We start from the raw sequence: 22259 nt of genomic DNA on the forward strand, positions 1-22259 counted from the left end.
GTGATCCCAGCTGCTTGGGAGGCTGAAGCAGGAGGACTGCTTGAACCCGGGAGGCAGAGGCTGCAGTGAGCCAAGATTGTGCCACTGGAGTCCAGCCTGAGCAACAGAGTGAGTGAGACTCTGTCTCAAAAAAAAGATATGGGTTAGTCAATATGTTTAGGAGAAAATAAATTTATCATTCTACAACATAAAATGCTATTTTATTGCTTGTTGCATTTTATCTAATGGTGTTTTTCTAAGAAAATTTGCAATAGGAATACCACTGTTTCAGGTTTTAAAATGATCATAAGCACCTGATAGAGTTTGGCTGTGTCCTCACCCAAATCTCATCTTGAATTGTAGTTCCCATAATCCCCACGTGTTGTGGGAGGGACCAGTGGGAGGTAATTGAATCATGGGGGTGGTTACCCTCATGCTGTTCTTGTGATACTGAGTGAATTCTCATGAGATCTGATGTTTTTATAAGGGGCTTTCCTGCTTTTGCTTGGCACTTCTCCTTCCTGTCGCCATGTAAAGAAAGACCTTTTTGGTTCCCCTTCCACCACAATTGTAAGTTTCCTGAGGCCTCCCCAGCCATGCTGAACTGTGAGTCAATTAAACCTCTTTCCTTTATAAATTACCCAGTCTTGGGTATATCTTTATTAACAGCATGAGAATGGACTAATACAGCACCTGATTAGGAAACTAATATTTTCCTTTCATTTGAAAAGGATATTTCATTAGTGAACAGTGTCTATTACACAAGTTACATCAAGATCTGTGTGCCTCTTTCCAAAAGATAAATTACAAGCATTGTTACAAAATAAAAGAGTATGCGGTTTGCAAAATTCTTATGATGGGAGCCCTTCTCTGCCCAGAATTATGCTTGCTTGCCTCTTAATGCTTCCACTAATCATGATGAGATGTCACTCAGAACCTACGGTTTCTGCCTTGGGGGACGTATAAGAATGTCAGAACACCTCTCCATGGTATCAGGTGCCTGCAGAGCTTTGCTGTGGATTATGGACCAACTCCTCAGTATCTGTTCCTAAGACCAAATGAACACACTATCTTGGAAATGCTGGTCTTGGACAGTAAAGGACATTGTGCAGACAGCTGGAAGCGGTCCCTATTAACATTGTCCCTGATAGTGAATAAAGGGACGGTGTGAGTTCCTTTGGGCTGCTTTCTTTCTTGATGTACTGAAACTTTAGTTTCAATGGAATCAAAAGAATCAGAGACGCTGGGTGCAATGGCTCACACCTGTAATCTCAACACTTTGGGAGGCCAAGTAGGAGGAACTCTTGTGCCCAGGAGTTCAACACCAGCCTGGGCAACAGAGTGAGACCCCATCTCTACAAAAAATAAGAAAAGTAGCTGGTCATGCTAGCATACACCTGTGGTCCCAGCTACTCAGGTGCTCGCTTGGGTCCAGGAGGTCAAGGGTGCAGTGAGCCGTAATTGAGCCACTGAACTCCAGCCTAGGTGACAGAGTGAGATACTGTCTGAATAAATAAATAAATAAATAAATAAATAAATAAATAAATAAATAAGAAATGTCTGACCAGATTGGGGCAGCATCTCTGTATTTGACAGATTCTAAAACAACAACTTAGTAATAAACTCTATCACTCTTACAGTAATAGTGATAGTGTTTAGAGTAATAAACAGATTCTCGCGCTGTTGCCCAGGCTGAGAGCAGTACACAATCACAGCTCACTGCAGCTCTTGGGCTCAAGTGGTCCTCCTGCATCAGCCTCCTGAGTAGCTGGGACTACAGGTGCAGGCCACCATGTCTGAGTAATTTTTGTACTTTTTGTGTGTGTGTGTGTAGAGACAGGGCTTCACTATGTTGCCCGGGCTAGTCTTGAACTCCTGGCCTCAACAGACCCTCCTGCTTCGGCCTCCCAAAGTACTGGGATTACAGGCATGAGCCACTGTGCCTGGCACAAACACTAATTGTTTTTTTTTTTTTTTTGAGATGGAGTCTTGCTCCATCTCAGCCTGCACGCCAGGCTGGAATGCAGTGGCATGATCTCGACTCACTGCAACCTCTGCCTCTCGGGTTCAAGCAATTCTCCTGCCTCACCTTCCCGAGTAGCTGGGATTGTAGGCGCCCGCCATCACGCCTGGCTAATTTTTGTATTTTTAGTAGAGACGGGGTTTTGCCATGTTGGCCAGGCTGGTCTCGAACTCCTGACCCCAAGTAATTCGCCTGCCTCAGCCTCCCAAAGTGCTGGGATTACAGGCATGAGCCACCACACCTGGCCACAAACACTATTTTTTAAAGCATGTGATGTTAGATTCTTTTATAAATTAATATTCAAACTCACTAGAAAGACTCTGGAATATGTGTATGTGTGTGTACTAGTTTTTAAAATCCTATATTTTCCTTAACATTAAATTGAAACTCATTACAAAACAAAGGTTAATACTAGTGCTGTCATGACTATCAAGAGCTATGACATCCTTTTAGGAAGTCATGTATGTTCATTTGTCCATTTGTTCATTCATGTATGTAAAAGTTACAGAACACTGACATTGTGCTAGGGACCAATCTAAACACTGGGAACACAAAGGTGGGTGGCTTTCAAGGGGCTATCTAAAGTCCAAAGAGGAAAGCAGACAACGAGAAGCTATTACCAGTGTGAGCAGTGCTAACGACTGAATGGAATGAGAGTACATATCCTCCCTGACATGGTGGGGAGGGATGTCAAAGGAAGGCTCTTAGACATAGAATCTAAATCGAGTCCTCGTGTTTGTCGTATTTCCTTAATGTAGGGATTCTCTCTGTGTAACTACCTATCATTCATTTGCCTCTTTGCTCTGTTCACTACCCACCAGAGGAACTGCTCCCATGCCGAGGGACCCTCGGATGACACACTCAGGCCACCTCCTCTTTTGCCTGTGTGTTTGCAATATCTAGGTGAGCTTGGCTTTGGTACCATATCTGTTCTGTCATTCCTGCTCCAAAACATAAGACTCACTCCCAAGAGGAAATTTTTGCATTTGAAAATTCAAGTTGTATGAAATATAAATGTTTCCTACTTTGTACGTTCTTTAAATTCATGTGTCATATATTACATTTACTAAGAAGTAGAAATACATGTACTTTCTAAACTGAGAAAACTAGCTGGTGGAAGACAAAACTGAATCTAAACACATCTGATAGATTCTAAAAAGTGAAGGTACTTTAAGTGGCACTACCCTGGCACATGTTCACTTTAGATTGCCAGGTAAACCAGTCCAACAGGTGTTAGGAGACAGATGTTCACCAAATGCTTAGCCCTCAGGGAGAAAACATTAAAATATACAACATATTTCCCCCGAGTATCAGCAACTGAAGAAAGCATTTTACCATCTACTATCATGATTTCTAAACACAGTTTAAAAAATTTTATCGAATACCTACTATACTGCAAGCAGTACTAGTTATGGTGATAAAAGATAAATAAACCCCTGATGTATAAACTAAGCATCTTAATTCATTATTTCATGGTTAAATACATTCTAAAACTAAATTTTTTCCTCCACAAGTCTCCCTTCTCTTTGGGGTTTAAAAGGCTCATCACTGAACTGAACCAAGTCCATCTTAGGAACTCACTGAGTGTAGGGGATTGCCAAGTCCTGTTGACTCTTCTGCCCTCTGCAGTTTCAAAGCTGTCTTCACTTTATCTTGGCACCATTTTCCTGTAGGCCTATAGAATCTGTAACCTTAAATACCATAACATAAAAACTAAACTTCTTGCCACAGTTTTGGCCTTTTCTAATCCATTCTTGTTAAACTGCTGCTAAAGTGACCATTTAAACACAAAAGATGCATGAAATTATTCAATGTCACCCAGGCCTCTAGGATGCAGCCCAACACTCTAGCACAGATCACTCCCTTTTCTTGTCTCATTTTTGTTGTTTCTCTATCACGAGCATTTATGTCCCATGGTGTCCCACTAACCACTGCAATTTATTTACTTTTCTTAGAGATAGGGTCTTGCTCTGTTGCCCAGGCTGGAGTGCAGTGGTGCGATCATAGTTCATTGTAGCCTCGAACTCCTGGGCTTAAGCAATCCTCCCACCTCAGCCTCCTGAGTAGCTGGGACCACAGGCATGTGCCACCATGCCTGGCTGTTTAATATTGTATTTTCTGTAGAGATGGGGTCTTGCTCTGTTGTCCAGACTGGTCTCAAACGATCCTCCTGCCTTGGCCTCCAAAGTGCTGGGATTCCAGGTGTGAGCCGCTGCACCTGGCCAATCGCTGCAATTTAAAAAATGCCCCAAGCGTCCTCAGGTATTGGTGTCCCTCTCACAAGCCCATCCCAGACTGCTCCTCCCCAACCCCTACCCATGGCCCTCAATTAATTAACTTTCTCCTCTCCTTTTTTTGTTTCAGAAAATTTAAAAAAGTTGTAAGATTAGTGCAATAAACACACACATATCCTTTAGTTATATTCACCAGTTATTAACATTTTGCTATATTTGTGTTCACTTGCTTTTCCCCATCCCCAAATATTTACTTTGCTGAATCATTTGAGAGTAAGTTGCAGACATTATGACACTTTACTCTTAAATTTTTCAGCAAGTATCTCCTAAAAATAGGACACTCTCTTACATAACCACAATGATCATACTTAGGAAATTTAATATTGAAATACTAAAATTTAATTTGAATGTAGAGTTGATGCTCATATTTCTCCTCAGTTGGCTGACTTCTATTTATCTTTCAAGACTAAGCTCTAGGAAAATGACCTCCCTTCTCCCCACACCCCCTCTCTGTCCACACACAGAATACACTGGGTATCTCTCTTCGATACTTTTACTACCTTTTTGTATACTTCTATTGAAGCACTTAGCACACACTATCACATTGTCTATTTTCTTTTCTGTCGTATCTGAGACTCAGCTAGACCCATTTTAATTCTTCTATCACTTCATATACTACCCAGCATTCGTTGGTGACTGAATGGATAAATGAATGAATGAATGCATGATGAGACATTGAAGATTCTCATTCCACTCTCTCATTGTAACTGGTCATGTGTCTCTAAACATTCTGAGCAATATATCACGTGTTCTCAATTTCACCTCTTATTTCAAACACTGCTATGGTACCCAGGTCTCTGTGGGCTTCTTCTACCTTGTGCGGATGCAACCTCACAGCACTTGCTTTTGGCCTCTGCCCCTAGTTTCTCGCCCCAGGGCTACATTGGAGCTGTGACACAGGAGTCCCATGGGAACCACTTGGCACTCAGGTATGGACAATCTGGAAATGCGGGACAGTTAAGGCCTGCAAGCTTGCCCTGATCACTGAGGGACAGGGGCTCATAGAAAAAATGCTTGTCTCATTTTTAGCCCAGGGTGGCCAATTCTGAGATGCATGTTAAAAGGTTCCTCAGAAGCTCCCACAGGATCAAGTAGCAGATATTCATAATGGTTGCCAATTTGAAAGGGACCCTTGGGTTGGCTTTCTCTCCTTCCGGCTTTCTCTTCTTCTGTCTTATCACAGTCTATTCCTTGGTGTCACATTCCCAAATAAACTCCCTACCTACCTCCAAGTTGTTTGTACAGGCTTTGCTTTCGGGAGAGCCCAGACTAAGACAATGTGGTAACGTAAAAGACTGGTGGCTTGGGAGCCAGACAGACCTGACTTTGAAACCAAGTTTGCTCATTCACTAGCCATGACCTTGGGCACATAATTTAACTTCTCTCAGCCTCACTCTCTTCACTTTATAATGAAGATAATACTTTATAGGAGTATGGTAATGACTTCATAGGGGTATGGTAATTAGAAATTTACCATATATATATATGAATAGAATATATACAACTTCCTTGAGTAATGATTGACTATAATAAACCACATTGAGTGTCTGTCCAGCTTAGGAGCCAACCTCACTCTTCCATTTCTCTTAAGATTCACTATTTGTCCCAGCCATGCCCACCATCATTGAGCGGGAGTTCGAGGAGTTGGATGCTCAGCATCGCTGGCAGCTGCCGTACTTGGAAATTCGAAATGAGTCCCATGACTATCTTCATAGAGTGGCCAAGTTTCCAGAAAACAGAAATCGAAATAGATACAGAGATGTAAGCCCATATGATCACAGTCGTGTTAAACTGCAAAATACTGAGAATGATTATATTAATGCCAGCTTAGTTGACATAGAAGAGGCATGAAGGAGTTACATCTTAACACTGGGTCCACTTCCTAACATGTGCTGCCATTTCTGGCTTACGGTTTGGCAGCAGAAGACCAAAGCAGTTGTTGTGCTGAACCGCATTGTGGAGAAAGAATCGGTTAAATGTGCGCAGTACTGGCCAACAGATGACCAAAAGATGCTGTTTAAAGAAACGGGATTCAATGTGAAGCTCTTTCAGAAGATGTGAAGTCATATTACACAGTACATCTACTACGATTAGAAAATATCAATAGTGGTGAAACCAGAACAATATCTCACTTGCATTATACGACCTGGCCAGATTTTGGAGTCCCTGAATCACCAGCTTCATTTCTCAATTTCTTGTTGAAAGTGAGAGAATCTGGCTCCTTGAACCCTGACCATGGGCCTGCAGTGATCCATTGTAGCGAAGGCACTGGGTGCTCGGGCACCTTCTCTCTGGTAGACGCTTGTCTTGTTTTGATGGGAAAAGGAGATTATATTAACATTAAACAAGTGTTATTGAACATGAGAAAATACTGAATGGGTCTTATTCAGACCCCAGATCAACTGAGATTCTCATACATGGCTATAATAGAAGGAGCAAAATGTATAAAGGTAGATTCTAGTATACAGAAACGGTGGAAAGAATTTTCTAAGGAAAACTTAGCTCCTGCTTTTGATCATTCACCAAACAAAATAATGACTGAAAAATACAATGGGAACAGAATTGGTCTAGAAGAAGAAAAACTGACAGGTGACCGATGTACAGTAAATGCAAGATACAATGGAAGAGAACAGTGAGAATGCTCTACGGAAACATATTCTAGAGGACAGAAAGGCCACCACAGCTCAGAAGGTGCAGCAGATGAAACAGAGGCTAAATGAGAATGAACAAAAAAGAAAAAGGCCAAGATAGACACCTAATATTCATGACTTGAGAATATTCTGGAGCTATAAATTTTGAACCATCGATGTGCAAAACAAGACCTGAAGCCCACTCCAGAAACTAAAGTGAGGCTTGCTAACCTTCTAGATTGCCTCACAGTTGTTTGTTTACAAAGTAAACTTTACATACAGGGTATGAGGAGCACCCACCAGCAGAAGACTTTGCAGAACCTTACATTGGATGTGTTGTTGTGGTTTTTTTTTTTTTTTTTTTGAGACGGAGTCTCTGCTCTGTTGGCCAGGCTGGAGTACAGTGGCGCGATCTTGGCTCACTGCAAGCTCCGCCTCCTGGGTTCACACCATTCTCCTGCCTCAGCCTCCCGAGTAGCTGGGAATACAGGCGCCCGCCACCAAGCCTGGCTAATTTTTTGTATTTTTAGTAGACATGGGGTTTCACCGTGTTAGCCAGGATGGTCTCGATCTCCTGACCTCGTGATCCGCCCGCCTCGGCCTCCCAAAATGCTGGGATTACAGGCGTGAGCCACTGCATTGGCCTGTTAAGTGTTTTTAATGGGGGTATGAAACATAGAAATATGTAAAAGAAATAAATTAGGAGAGATTAATTTGTGTTGTACTGCCGTTCCTACTGTATTTTTATACTTTTTGGCAGCATTAAATATTTTTGTTAAAGAGTCAAAAAAAATTTACTACTTGTCCCATCAGTTTCCTGGGATGGGTTCATGTACTCACAATTTTACTAGATTTTGTGACTATTAGCAACCACAATTCTAGCTACTGCATTGACTATTACACTAATATACAGAATAAACAATGCCTATAATTATTTTTAAAAATAATCATCCTAAATTTATAAAAAGACAAACCGCATTTCCATAATATATTGTCTAAATTTCAGGAAGAAATTCTCAACCTTTGAATGACAGATTTAAGAAAACTAGTTTAGATATCAATATCTCATTGGAATATGTTGTTTTGTTTATACCTCAGATTCTCAAAGCTTTGGGACCTCAAAAGTAGTCCTTATTTAAAAACTGCTACTCGTAACCATAGTCTCCATCGTCAAAAAGGAATGTATAAGGATTATTATGCTTGAAATATTAATCTGTATGGGTCTTACAAGATACTCCAGGTTGCTTATATGCTTAGTGGGAAATGAGAATTATTCAAAAGAAAAATTCTATTTTCCCAATGGGAGAAGTGTCCAAAAGTTTCAAAGACGTCAGAAAAATCAGCTTTTGGAAGCTGCTGCCACAGTTGTCAATAAGCAGGAGATACCAGTATGTCTTCAAAGAGAGAATTCATTAAAACAAGTCATTGAGGCTGGGCGTGGTGGCTCACGCCTGTAATCCGAACACTTTGGGAGGCCAAGATGCACAGATCACCTGAGACTGGGAGTTCGAGACCAGCCTGACCAACACAGTGAAACCTTGTCTCTACTAAAAACACAAAAATTAGCCAGGTGTGGTGGTAAGCAACTGTAATCCCAGCTACTCGAGAGCTGAGGCAGGAGAATTGCTTGAGCCCGAGAGGTGGAGGTTGCAGTGAGCCGAGATCCTGCCACTGCACTCTAGCCTGGGCAACAAGAGAGAAACTCTGTCTCAAAAAACAAAACAAAACAAGTCATTGATAGTATAACGAAGAGATATCTGCATCCCATGTCTACTGCAGCACTATTCTCAATAGCCAAGATATGGAGTCAACCTAGGTGTCCAACAACAGATGAATGAATGAAGAAAATGTGATATATACACACTATGGAGTATTATTCAGCCATAAAAAAGAGTGAAATCCCATCGTTGATGGAATATAGATGAAACTGGAGGACATTATTTTAAGTGAAAAAAGCCAGGAACAGAAAGTTAAACAGTGCATGTTCTCACTCATATGCGAAAGCTAAAAAAAGTTGGTCTCATAGAAGTAAAAAGTAGGACAGAGGATACTAGAGGCTGGGACGAGAGTGACAGAGAGATTTGTTAAAAGATACAAAATTATAGCGAGATAAGAGAAATAAGTTCTAGTGTTCGACAGCACTGTAGAATGACTATAGTTAATAATAATACAATATATAGTTTCAAATAGCTGGAAGGATATTGCACATTCTCAACATAAAGAAATGATAAACATATGAGATGGTGGATGTGCTAATTACCCTGATCTGATAACTATAAATTATATGTATGGAAATATAATTATGTGCTCTCAAGAATATGTACAATTGGTATTTGTCAATTTAAAAAATAAATTTAAAAACTGTATCATTGAATCCTTAAGATGCTAAAGTTCATTTACTTATATAACAAATTAAAAAATTATTTCTTATGCTAATGTTTTTCAAAAATCATAGCTTTTATGACTTTACATAAATATATCTAAAATAATAATTGTATGATATGTTTTTGTAGTCTAATAAAATTTGCACTGAATTCCAATTTTTTAAGGGTATCTTTTTCCATGTTTTCATCTTTATTTTTATATGGGAAGTTCTAACTGAAACAAGTTGCTCCTCAGTTCTAGGAGTTAACCCTAAAAGTAATCAATGTGATCCTCCTCAACGCGAGTTCCAGAGCTAAAAAGAATGCCTAGTCTATGTTCCTTTGCATTTTTGTTTTATTTTATTTAAATGTCTGTCTACCTGGTCCCCTTGATTAGGGAGCAAGCCTCCAAGGGTCAAAACCATGTTTCATGTCTCTGCGGCCCAGTGCCTAGCACAGAGCTCTGTCCATATCTGCACTCCAATAAATGTTGACCTAAGACTCTTACTCTTACAGATTCACCTTGTAGATAAAAGGGCTTTGGAAGCCATCTAACCCATTCCCTTAACTCTCTATCCTACTTCACCAACAACCAGCTTTTGCAAGACACTTCCAGGGGAAGAGTCTATGCCGAGACAAATGATTTCATTAACCATCACAAAGCTAATTGTTACCTGATTCTTAAACTTGGTCCAACCTTGCCTCTTTTTAGTCTTTGACTGAATAGCTCTAGTTCTCACCTAAAGAGTTATATGAAATACAGTTCCAGAAAGAGAAGCGGATGTTAAGAAGAGAGCGAGACAGGGCGCAGAATAGACTTGAACCTCATGTCTATCAATTCGGTATGTGTTCATGTGGTTTCTGACTCTAGAACAGTTATGCCAGTGTCCCTGAGGTTCCTGTGCTTGGCTCCCTCCTTTTTTCACATGTCTGGCATCTCTTGTGTATGCCTGAGAAGGATCCATGCTAAAATTGTAATGACATATATACCTAAATTAGCAGCATACAACTTCCAAAAACCGAGCCTATGCAAGAGCTATTAAAAAAAAAAGGATAATGAAGAGAACAGGATTTGAGTTGCTGCTTCTTGTGTTTCCCTTGGAGCCTTCCCAGGCAAATATGGATCAGAAAGCTTTTCTTGTCAATTCTAATTTGTGGTAGTCTAGAAATTTAACCCTTGCTACTTTGATCGCCTGATTTCATCTTTCAATGGAAAGGTAAAAATGATAAAATAAAACAATATTCTAGATACACTGTTCTCTGTAATTTGATGCAATTCAGTTTATATTCACTTGGCAAAAGTGAACAGTGCTGAATTTTAAGAACTAGTGTCTATATCTTACATCTCATTCTTAGCCAAAAGTGTGGAGTTTAAAACCATTTGCTCACCAAGACCTCAGCAGAAAATTTTTAAAAAAAATAATTGAAATGAAAACATAAGTCACGTAAAAAAGATTTTTTTTTTTAAGATGAAAAAATGTTCAACCTTGCTGGCTTTAGAGAAATAGGCATTAAAATGTCTGGGCTTTTAGCAATAATCCTAGTTGTTAGTGAAACACCAAGTCTGTCTCTAACAGCCATGGGCTATGAAACCTTCCTTTTTCCAAAAAGACATTCTGACAGATACAATCAAGCCATTCAAGTGTCCCACAGATACTGCAAATGTTGATCCTCAAAACCCCAGGAGCTTTCTTTCCTTATTCCCCTAGAGCAATAGTTTTCAAGTGTGATCCTGAACTTGTTAGAAATGCAAATTCTTGGGCCCCACCCCAGACCCACTGAATCAGAAACTCTGGGAGTAGGGCCCAGAAATGAGTTTTTCACAAGCCTCCAAGGGATTCTGATGCACAGTAAAATTTGAGGACCACCAATGCAGATGGATTATAATCTTCTTGAGGGCAAGGACCAAACTTGTTGAAGGTTAACCCTGGCTCGTGACTCATAGTAGGTGTTCAGAATGTGTTGAATGAATAAATGATCTGTACACTTTTCCAGAAAACTCTGAATCTATAGTTACTTTTAATTTTTAAAAATATCTTTTGAGGACTTCTCTAGAAATAGGTGAGTCTGTTTCTTACATTGCCAAATGTACCTGGGGTGGGGGATGCGGGTAGAGGAAAAATTGCCCCTGTTGAGAAGCACTGCCTTAGATCATTCCTTACCAAGGTAGGTTAGGCACTGGCCTCACTCCAAGGCCAGTGCTTCCTGTGCTTCTAGAGTGGCTAGGGAAGCACACTATGGGACAACCTTTCCTCACCATTGACAATGGTCATTTACAAGACCATGGCTTATTTTACAGGGTGAACTCCCAATCCCGGTAAGATGGCCCGAGTTTCATTGCTGGTTTACTAGTTTTGCTTCCTTGGGCAGTGAATTTAAATAACCTGTCAAAAGAATGAAGTGATGGAAGCCAGACTCAAACCAACTGTGTACTCTGTCCACACCTCTTCAGCAATATGGCATATTGCAAAGTAGTGTTCAGAGATGTGCGTGTAGTAGGCTGCCTGCTCTAACACATGAGATTAAATTTAGATAGCCACATAGGGAAATCAGTTTTTAAGAAAGCGGATGGAATTCAGCTGCAAATAGATGGACACCTGGAATTCTGGGAAGTTCTAGCTGCTGCTGCTCAACTAAGGCATAACTGAACTCAAGATTTACAAAAATGTATTTCAGCCCAAGTCTCTCCATAACTACTAACAAGGGACTGAGGAGAAGAATTTATATTAAAAGGATAAAAATATCTACACTTGGAAACAGCAGATTGTGAAAGGGTATGTGACTGACAATTATTAAATAATTAAGAGTATGACTAAGATGAATATGCATTCATTCACCAAAATCTCATATTCCCAAAAAGCAGGAAAGGTAGTACAGTGAGATGGATGATGCCTTCACATGACTCAGATGTCATGTGTTTCTCACCATTGAGACCCCCAAGGCACCCCCTCCCAGCATTTACCAGAATGTGTGTGTAACTATTTACAGTGATTTGTGTAATTATTTGATTGTTTCTCTTGTATCCTGTAGCAATGAGGGTAGAGATTATATCCCACTTACCACTGCAGCTCCAGGATCCAGCTTCATAAACATTTGTTGAATGAATGAATAAGAAAAGAGGACACCCCCAAAGAGGCTGCAAGGGAAAAAGCTACAAAGACAGAAGCACCAGGAAAAAGTAGGGTCATGTAAGTCAAAGTAGGAAAAAAGTTCCATGGTGGGGTGGTCAGCAGTGTCTAATACCACGAAGGCACAAAGTAGGATAAAGGTTAAAAATTAGCCTTTGGTTTTGGCAAATATGAAGCTTATTGGTAACCTTAGCAAGAACAATTCCATCAGGGAACAGAAGCTAATTGCAGTGGGTTGAGTCATCAAGCAGGCATAAGGAAGTAGGGATACCCAATTATAAGCTACTCTTTCAAGAAGCTCAAATCTGAAGGTTAGGGGAATTAGGTCAGTAGCTAGAAGGAAATGTGGAGTCGAGGGGCTGTTTTTCCTCCCAAGGAGTATAAAGGTGTAACATTGGATGAAACCACTTCAGACAAAGGCCAATATCAATAGAGAAGTTAAAACGCATGCCTCAAGATTTGGGAAGGCTTGGGGTTGGGCTTAAAGAGGTAGGAGCATATTTCCTATCCTAGGACAGAGAATAAAGAAGAAAGGATAGGTTCCCATGGAGATAAATTTCTAAGTGTTAAAGAAGAGGCTCAGAAAATTCTAGCATGATAGGCTCACTTTTTTCTTTTTCCATGAAGGAGATGGCAAAGTCAACTGACATGAGAAAGGTGACAATACTGATGGGTTGAAGAGCGATGGACATTTGAAATAACTTCTTAGACCAGTAGAGGCTGGAGTTCATAAATCAGAACTGGCTACAGGTTATATATGTTTTTTTTTTTTCTCCAACAGCATAAGATAACAGAGCGAAGTCTGCAGAAATGAAAGAAGAGTCAGATGAGGATAGCTGGAGCTAGTGCAAGGAGGGAAGCACCACGGTGGGAGCCAGGTACCCCCTGGATTTATAATTCATACTGAATTCCAACAACAGAAGGGCTCTAAGCAGGAGAGTGACAGATTTCAGAAGACTGAGACACATTTGGTAAAAAAGTAGGAGGAAAACCTGATTCTGGAATTAGGGCAGCCAATAGACGGCAGTATTTTCAGAAAGGAGGGAATGGTCAACAGTGACTTTCTAGTCTGGAGCTCAGGAGGAAGAGGCAACTCTACCTGATGGTATTAAGATCATGGAAGTAGCTGAGATCACCCAGCCTGTGTGTGTCGAATGAGAAAAGAAGAAAGAATAGGAGAAGTTCCCCAGGAACACAGACATTAAGTGGGGCTGTGGTGACAACACAAGAAGAGAGGCTTGCAAAGGAGACTGAGCAGCTGTCATGAGAGAGGTAGGATGGTGGACTCGGAGAAGAGGCAGAAGATGTTCTTAAAGGAAGGACACTGCTGCCAAGTAGTCAGCCAATTGGTGACAAAGAAAGACCCTGTTGTGAGAAAAAAAGTCAGTGAAGTAGTAGGAACGATGACAGATGACACTGGGTTGAAGACTGAGGAGAGAGAAGTGTAAGAGTGGAAGCAGACGGCAGACCACTCTTCCGAGACACTGAAGAGGCATAGTTAGAAATAAAGGGGAGTCGCCAGAAAGGAATTTGTGGCTAAGCAAGAGGTTTTCTTTAAGATTGAAATACATAAGCGTGATTTAAATGCTGCTGGGATGGAGTTCACAGACCTGGAAGACAGAAGACAAAGCGGATCATCAAGATAGTGGAATTTACTGAAATGAGAGAGGAAAATCCCATCCACAGGAAATGCAGACATGAGGGAAGGGCCAGAAGGACAGTGAAAACATCAGCAACTGGTCCCCCAACTTCTGAGTGAATGTGGAGATATAATCAGGTAAAGGACTGCATCATCTCCCTGGTTAATGATGGAGTCAGAGAAAAGAGTGTCTTATACAGAAGTTGTGATATACTTGGCCGGGCGCAGTGGCTCACGCCTGTAATCTAAGCACTTTGGGAGGCCAAGGCAGGCGGATCACCTGAGGTCAGGAGTTCATGACTGGCCTGGTCAACATGGCAAAATCCCACCTCTACTAAAAATAAAAGCCTGTAATCCCAGCTACTAGGGAGGCTGAGGCAGGAGAATCAGTTGAACCCAGGAGGAAGAGGTTGCAGTGAGCCAAGGTCGCACCACTGTACTCCAGCCTGGGCAACAGAGCTAGACTCAGTCTCAAAAAAAAAAAAAAAAAAGATGTATTTATTCTCACTGTATAAATTTCTGTGTAAGAAATACTCTCTCATATAGAAGTAAATTTATATATAAAATTATATAGAACCACTATAAAATACTCAGGTTTATAAAATTTATATATAAACTTGTTTACATATAAAATTCCATGTAAATGACTATAAAGTACTCTTATATGAAAAGTATATGAATTAAATTATATATCAACTTACTTTTATGTTACAGTATTTTTGTTATACAGAAGTTTATATAGTGACAATAAATATTTCTCAAGAACGATTTCACATAATAGAAGTATAAATTATCCATTTCCAATAGTGAAAAAGAAAAGCAGTTCCACACCAGTGACAGGGCTATGAGTCTAAGAGTTACAAAGACTTCATTCTTAGAGACACTGAGGTCAGGGCATGGCCAACACATCTGAAGTTGATAGAATTGGCGCTGGGTTGGTTGGAGACGGTACGGTATTACTATTACAATGGCAGACGCTTGGCCTTGATAACTAGCCAATCAGGGGGAAAGATTCTGGTTTCCTCTGTTATTATCTGAACTAGTGTGTTCCCAAAGGGTTAAGATGGTTTATGGAAGGCACAAGATCAGCAAACCATAAAGGATTAGCACTAAGAAGGAAGGAAGTAGACCAAGTGTTAATGGCGATGCCATGTAAGAGCCAGGTCTGCAATGTATGTTCTACATGGTTTGGGGGGTAAAAAAAATGTCAGTCTCCAGAGCACAGGGCTTTAAGCCTCAAGTACTGTTAACAGTAGAGTTTACTAGTCTACAGCAGGAATTACAACCAGTAATTCTAAGGACAATCACTCAGGCAAGTTTTAGTAGAACAAGGAAGCTCTGCCTCGAGGTCAAATCGATTTCTGCATTTATAGAAGCATCTAGATGTTCTCTGTTCAAACAATGGGGTAAAATCCCCACACATTTTATTTCTGACAGAGTGTTCCCTATATTGCCTGGCCAGGAGTGATAACATTGCTTGGCTATTATTAATAAAACATTGCTGTGGCTGGGCGCAGTGGCTCACACCTGTAATCCTGGCACTTTGGGAGTCTGAGGCAGGAGGATCACTTAACTCCAGGAGTTTGACAGCAGCCTGGGCAACATAGCAAGATCCCATCTCTCTAAAAAATTTTAAAATTAGCTGGGTGTGGTGGCAGACACCTGCAGTCCCAGCTCCTCAGGAAGCTGAGGTGGGAGGATCACTTGAGCCCAAGCAGGTTGAGGCTGCAGCGTGCTGTGACTGTGCCACTGCACTCCAGCCTGTGCAACACACTGAGAGAGACTCTGTCTCAAAAAAATACATAAAATAAAAATTAAAAGCCCATTTCTTTCTTTTGGTACATTACAGCCATGCACTTCAAAGGCTAGCACAATTATTTTTCTGCAGTTCTATATTTAGATTCTAGTTAAAAGTAACCTAGGACCTTCATGTTAGAGGTGTCTTTGGCAAAACTGTTATGTGAGTGAAACGTTTCATCAATTGAGGATAAAGATGCCTCATTGCTAATGAAGATGTGGTTTAAGGATTTTATGCACCCAGTTCATTTATTAACAACTTGTTTAAGCTTTATTAGCTGGGTCTCTACTTTATAACTGTGTTCTTTAATTTACAAGACAATAAAAATTAAAATGGTAAATGGGAAACCTATCTTGCCTTTCAATAAATAATTTATTTTAATAACTTCGTGGGCATGGTGGCCAAAACATTTTAGCTGTGAAAATAATTTCAATTCATATTTTTTTGGAATCAATATTAAAAGGTGATATATTCTCAAGTGAAAAGTGGACAAATGATCAGTTATAGGACATGATTAAGAAACTAACCACGAGCCAGGTGCAGTGGCTCATGCCTGTAATCCCAGCACTCTGGGAGGCCGCGGTGAGCAGACTGCTTGAGCCCAGGAGTTCAAGACCAGGCTGGGCAACATGGCAAAAACCCGGCTCTACTAAAAATGCAAAAAAAAAAAAAAAAAATTTAGCTAGGTTTTGGTGGCTTATGCCTGCAGTCCCAGCTACTCGGGAGGCTGACTCGGGAGGCTGAGGCACAAGAATCATTTGAACCCAGGAGGCAGAGGTTGCAATGAGCCGAGAATACACCACTGCACTCCAGCCTGGGCAACAGAGAGAGAGAGACTCAGTCTCAAAAAACAAACAAACAAACCAACCGCTGCCCTGTGCTTGGAGAGATCTGTTTACCTTTACCACTAAAGACTGTTGGAAGTAAATTTTAGAAGGTTTATAATATCTAAAAGTAATCACTTCTGTCTTATGAAAGGTTCTGCTGAGATTTTTCTATTGTGGCCACTAGTGGCAATATTCCAGAAGTCATATTTAAAGAATATCTTTAGTGGATTCAGCAGTTTTTCAAATATGTACTTTTATCTCTCCAACACTCATGATTGCAATTTTTCAAATTAACCTCATGATATAAACAACTGTACTCTATGATGCCTCATAGTACAGAAACTGGAGGCAGAAAGAGAAGTTGAATGTCTAAGAATCTGTAATTCTAAAACTCAACATAGACCATTCAGCATTAGTGGTTCTAACAATCCCACTGCAAAATGAGTTGATAATGTGTAACACTTTAGTGAACTAAAGCATAAAGAACCATGGTCTCCTAATGCAGCAAATTAAAACACATGATAGCTACAATTAATGAAGTACATAGTCCTGGCTGGGCACTATGGTACGTCCTTTACATAGATTATCTCTTAAATTATTAACCCCGTTTTAGAGATGAGAACATTCGGGCTCAGGAAGGTTATGTAAGTTATATAAAAATCACAAAATAAGAGACAGAGCTAAGATTTGAATCCAAGTGTGACCAGGTTCATATTAAGCTTCCATTTTTGAATTTATATTAGAGGTCAATAACTCACCTTTGTCCTTTTAAAATAATTTTTGGCTCTGTGACCTACACAGGCAAGCTGTTATTTACAAACAACCCACACATCTAGATGGTCACTGTCTCACCGCCCACTTTTACCATCAGGACTCCTAGTGAGCTGTCAAGGGGAATGCTATAATTTTGGAGGTTCTAAATCTGAGGGCTTAAGAGAGAAAGAAATTGTAAAAAGCAGGCATTACTCAGGGGCATAGATTGTCAGGCAGATCTGTCATGCTTATAGGTAACCTCCCAGGGCCAAAAATATATGTGCCCAAACTGCCTAAATATTTCCTGTCACTTCATAATACTGCCTGAAATCCTGCCAAATTAGAGCTTCATTTGCGTTGCTTGTCAATTTTTAACGCATAAGCAAATCACCTGGAGATCTTGTTAAAATGCAAATTCTGATTAGGTTAGGTCTGGGTCTGCATGTCTGATATGCTTCCAGAGGGCACTGATGCTGCTGGTCCATGGACCACACTTAGAGAAGCAGAAAAGATGTCTGATATTTACTCTCTGGCTGCCTAGGAGTGCTTCTCATTTAGGTGAGATCTCTTTGTGCATCATAATGGGAGGGAGGAGCTGAAAAGCAGCAAATTAAGAGTGAGTTAAGTGTCTACCTCACTTCCCTACTATCTGTAACAAGTAGGTTTGGGCACTGTGGTCAACCAGAAAATTCTTTCCAGGACCACAACCCTTGAGATTATGTTGCAAAGATGCAAGGACAACTTAGAAATAATTTCCAGCACTGGTAGCACTGGATGTCTGTCAGTGGTGCTGGTGGCAGGGTCCTATTCAGACTGTGGTTTACCTGCCTGGCCCGTTTGGTTATGGGCCATTTTCTGAGTACCATGGAGCATCGCCCAGCTGACAAGGGCTTGTACTCCACCCTTGGTGCGCAGAAGGGAAGCTTGGCTGCTACTAAGTTTGGTGCAAAGTAATTGTGGTTTTGCCATTAATATTTGATACAGTGAGTCCCTACTTTCCTCAGGCGAAACTAGAACTTAAGGGGACACGCTCAAGTTCTCATTATACAGTACTAAGTTTCAAAAATCAGCAATTTTATCAAACACATGCTCTACAGCAGTGGTCGGCAAACTTTTTCTGTAAGGGGCCAGAGAGTAAATGTTTGAGAGTTTCTGGGCCACATACGGTTTCTGTTCCAGCTATAAACTCTGCCACTGTAGGGCAAAAGCAACCCTCCACAATACATACATGAATAGGTGTGTTCCAATAAAACTTTATTTGTGGACCCTGAAATTTGAATTTCATAAACTTTTCATGTGTCATGAAATATTCTTTTGATTTTTTCCCAACCTTTTAAAGATGTAACAACCATTTTTAGCCTGTAGTCCATATAGAAAAAGGCAGTGGACTGCGTTTGCTGACCCTTGCTCTGAAGCAATGATATCTCAATCCAATTTATACCCACAAATTTTTCTCCTTGAAACCATGCATTTAATTCTCATCTCTTCTTACCATGACAATAAGAAGTTATTCTATATAACAAAGAGATTGTACCCACCCAAGCCAGCATTTAGATCATGTCATTTGCTTCCTCAAAATTTTGGTCTTTATAAAAATCAATTAAAGCACCTTAAAAGGTAAGCAGTGATGAAATATTTGAAATAATTGGCTAATTAAACATCACCTAAATAGAAACTGTGATAAGAACCACAGATGCGAAAAGGAATCATGTAGTAACTAATGTGGAGGATATCTTGGTTTAGAGATTTGATGAACACGAGTTTTGATTTCAAAAAATTTGTGCAATACTCACGGCTTTGGTGGGGAGCTTGCTATGCAAGTTGGTAGAAAAATTTATCCTAAAGTCACAGTTCTCTACCACTCCGGATTTTCTCGAGCTAACTACCATTCCAAACTATTTTAGGTAGAGTTACTAGTTTCAAGTCTCAGGCAAATTGCCCTGGTATTAGCACTGTTCTTTCTGTGGTCACAAGTCAAACTACTGTGGTGAATAAAATTAGATGATTTCTTTAGTCTTTCCTTTTTCAGCCCCTGTAGTCAATTTCCAGTGCTCCATTCAAAGAAAAACCAAAAATGTCCAGAATATAACCTTATTTTAAAACTTGTTAACCACTGATTTCACTTGTTAACCAAATTTTTTTTTTTTTTTTTGAGACTGAGTCTCACTCTGTCACCAGGCTGGAGTGCAGTGGCATGATCTTGGTTCACTGCAACCTCCGCCTCCTGGGTACTGGTTCAAGCAATTCTCCTGCCTCAGTCTCCCGAGTAGCTGGGATTACAGGTGTGCACCCCCACACCCAGCTAATTTTTTTGTACTTTCAGTAGAGATGGGGTTTCACCATGTTGGCCAGGCTAGTCTTAAACTCCTGACCTCGTGATCCGCCCGCCTCGGCCTCCCAAAGTGCTGGGATTACAGGCATGAACCACTGCGCCCAGCCTGTTAACCAAATTTCTAATCACACACACTTGAGGCCCAGTAAATGCCTGCTGAAAAGAGGGTGCTGGTGGTGAGGCAACTGAGGGGCTAACATACTGATAGCTGCTGAAATCTTCTACAGCTCTTTCTTGTTAGAACACTCCATCATGGCTCCCAGGCCCACACCACATGAAGGTACTTCTAGCTCCCTTGCTTGCTCTTTACCCAAATGTAGTTAGCAAGCCCTGGGAACTAAACAGCATTGACACACTTGAAGAAGACAATTAGGCAAATCCCAACTGCTGTGCTCGGGCAGCTAAAGATGAAGACTCGTCCATTGGGCGGTTGATTAATTGTACCTAGAAAATTAATTTCAATGGTCCCATGACAACATACGGGCAGTGAAGCTCTAGTGTCCCCCTGGGTGGAATCTTCCAGGATGTATAGTCTCCCATACCAGCTCATCCTCCCATTTTTCCAGATTCTGGTTCTTCTCTCTTACCTAGTGTGTAGTGGGCCAAATGGTGGTCCCCCAAAAAGATATGTCCATGTGTTAACCCTGGAAACTGTGGATGTAACCTTATTTGGAAAAATGGGGCTAGGTGCAGTGGTGTGCACGTGTAGTCCCAGAACTTTGAGAGGCCAAGGTGGGAGAATCGTTGGAGCCCAGGAGTTCAAGAACAGCCCAGGCAACATATTGAGACCCCCGTCTCTATAAGCAATAAAAAATTAGCTAGGTGTGGTGGCATGCACCTGAAGTTCCAGCTACTTGAGAGGCTGAGGCAGAAGGACTGCTCAAGCCCAAGGAGTTCAAGGCTGCAGTGAGCTATGATCATGTCACCCCACTCCAGCCTGGGTGACAGAGTCAGACTCCCTGTCTCAGGAGAAAAGAAAAAAAGGTCTTTGCATATGTAATAAAGAATCTTGAGATAAGATCATCCTGATTTAGGATGGACCCTAAATCCAATGACATTTGTCCTTACAAAAGAAAGGTAGAGGGAACTGTGAGACAGACACAGAGGGGAGGGCCTTGTGAAGCAGGAAGCATAGATGCAGTTACAAGTCAAGGAATGCCAAGGACTGTCTACAACCAGAAGCCAGGAGAGATGCATGGGATGATTTCTCCCTCACAGCCTCCAGAACTTCTGGCCCCCAGGACTGTGAAGAATCAATTTCTGTTGTTTTAAGCCACCAAGTTTGTGTGTCATTTGTTATGGCAATGGCAGTATTAGGACTCTAATACACAGTATAAAAAAATAAAAATAGGGCCAGGCATGGTGGCTCAGACCTATAACCCCAGCACTTTGGGAGGCTAAGGCAGGCAGATCACTTGAGGTCAGGAGTTTGAGACCAGCCAGGCCAACATGGTGAAACCCCATCTCTATTAAAAATAAAAATTAGTTGGGCATGGTGGTGTGCACCTGTAATCCCAGCTACTCAGGAGGCTGAGGCAGAAGAATCGCTTGAACCCAGGAAGTAGAGGTTGTAGTGAATGCCACTGCACTCCAGCCTGGGTGACAGAGCTAGACTCCTTCATCCTAGGACACAGCCAAGTCTTACGTAGCAAAAAGAAGTTGTTAAAGGTCTGTAGTTCTGCATTAAGCAACACAGGCAGTACCTATGAGGTATATGATTATAAAAGTGCTCGGACAGGCCCATTTCAAACTTGGCCTCTTTCCACCAACTGTGTACTGTTTCTCATTCCATAACTAGAGATTATGTCTTTATATCCTGTCAAAAAAGTGAATTTTTGTGGGGTAAGACATTATCCCTGTGTTAAATGCACCAGTCTTAGTGTAAACAAGCCTAGTTCCTTTTTCATTTTGGCTGTCTAGTATGCATTTGTATATGCTAGGCAGTGTACTGGGCACCTTAAATACATTGCCTTGTTTAACCTCTACAGGATTCTGGGAGGTAGGCATTATCCCCATTTTATAGATGAGAACACTGAGAAGACAATGTTCATAAGTGCGTCACTTGTCTGAGATGACATATTTACTAAGTAGCAGAACCAGGCCTCGAGCTACTCAGTCTGATTTCCAAAGCCCCTGCTCTTAATCACATCAACTTCTTTCCTGTATCACCTTTCCCAGAGTGCGCTCTCATGGATAAAGAGCAGAAGTATAAGTTACTAGGCAGCAGAAAACTGTAGAGGTGGGAAGATTAGATAAAAAATGTAAATAAGAAGGCTTTAAGACACCAAAATCAAATGTAAATACTTTATAACCTGAATCAGTGCTTGTGTTCATGAGGCTAGAGGTCGTGCATTTTATCTCTAGGTCTGGTGATGCCAATCCTGATCTACAGCCAGCAGCAACAGTTCCCTACCCTGCCTAGAAGTTTGTAAATGCATGGGCTTTGGTAGGAGGAAGACGAGAGAAAGCAGAACAGATTATTACAAACCCAGT

The 22259-nt window shown here is 40.9% G+C and overlaps 1 protein-coding gene and 1 pseudogene across 2 annotated transcripts in view; one reads left to right on the forward strand and one right to left on the reverse strand.

The window, feature by feature from the left end:
- HMGB1 (high mobility group box 1) overlaps positions 1 to 22259 on the reverse strand; it is a 157992-nt gene that overhangs the window by 87665 nt on the left and 48068 nt on the right. The gene's annotated exons all lie outside the window — the stretch shown is intronic.
- LOC467253 (tyrosine-protein phosphatase non-receptor type 2-like) lies at positions 5908 to 7065 on the forward strand (annotated as a pseudogene).

Source organism: Pan troglodytes, chromosome 14 (assembly GCF_028858775.2).
Source record: "Pan troglodytes isolate AG18354 chromosome 14, NHGRI_mPanTro3-v2.0_pri, whole genome shotgun sequence".
Lineage (NCBI taxonomy): Eukaryota > Metazoa > Chordata > Mammalia > Primates > Hominidae > Pan > Pan troglodytes.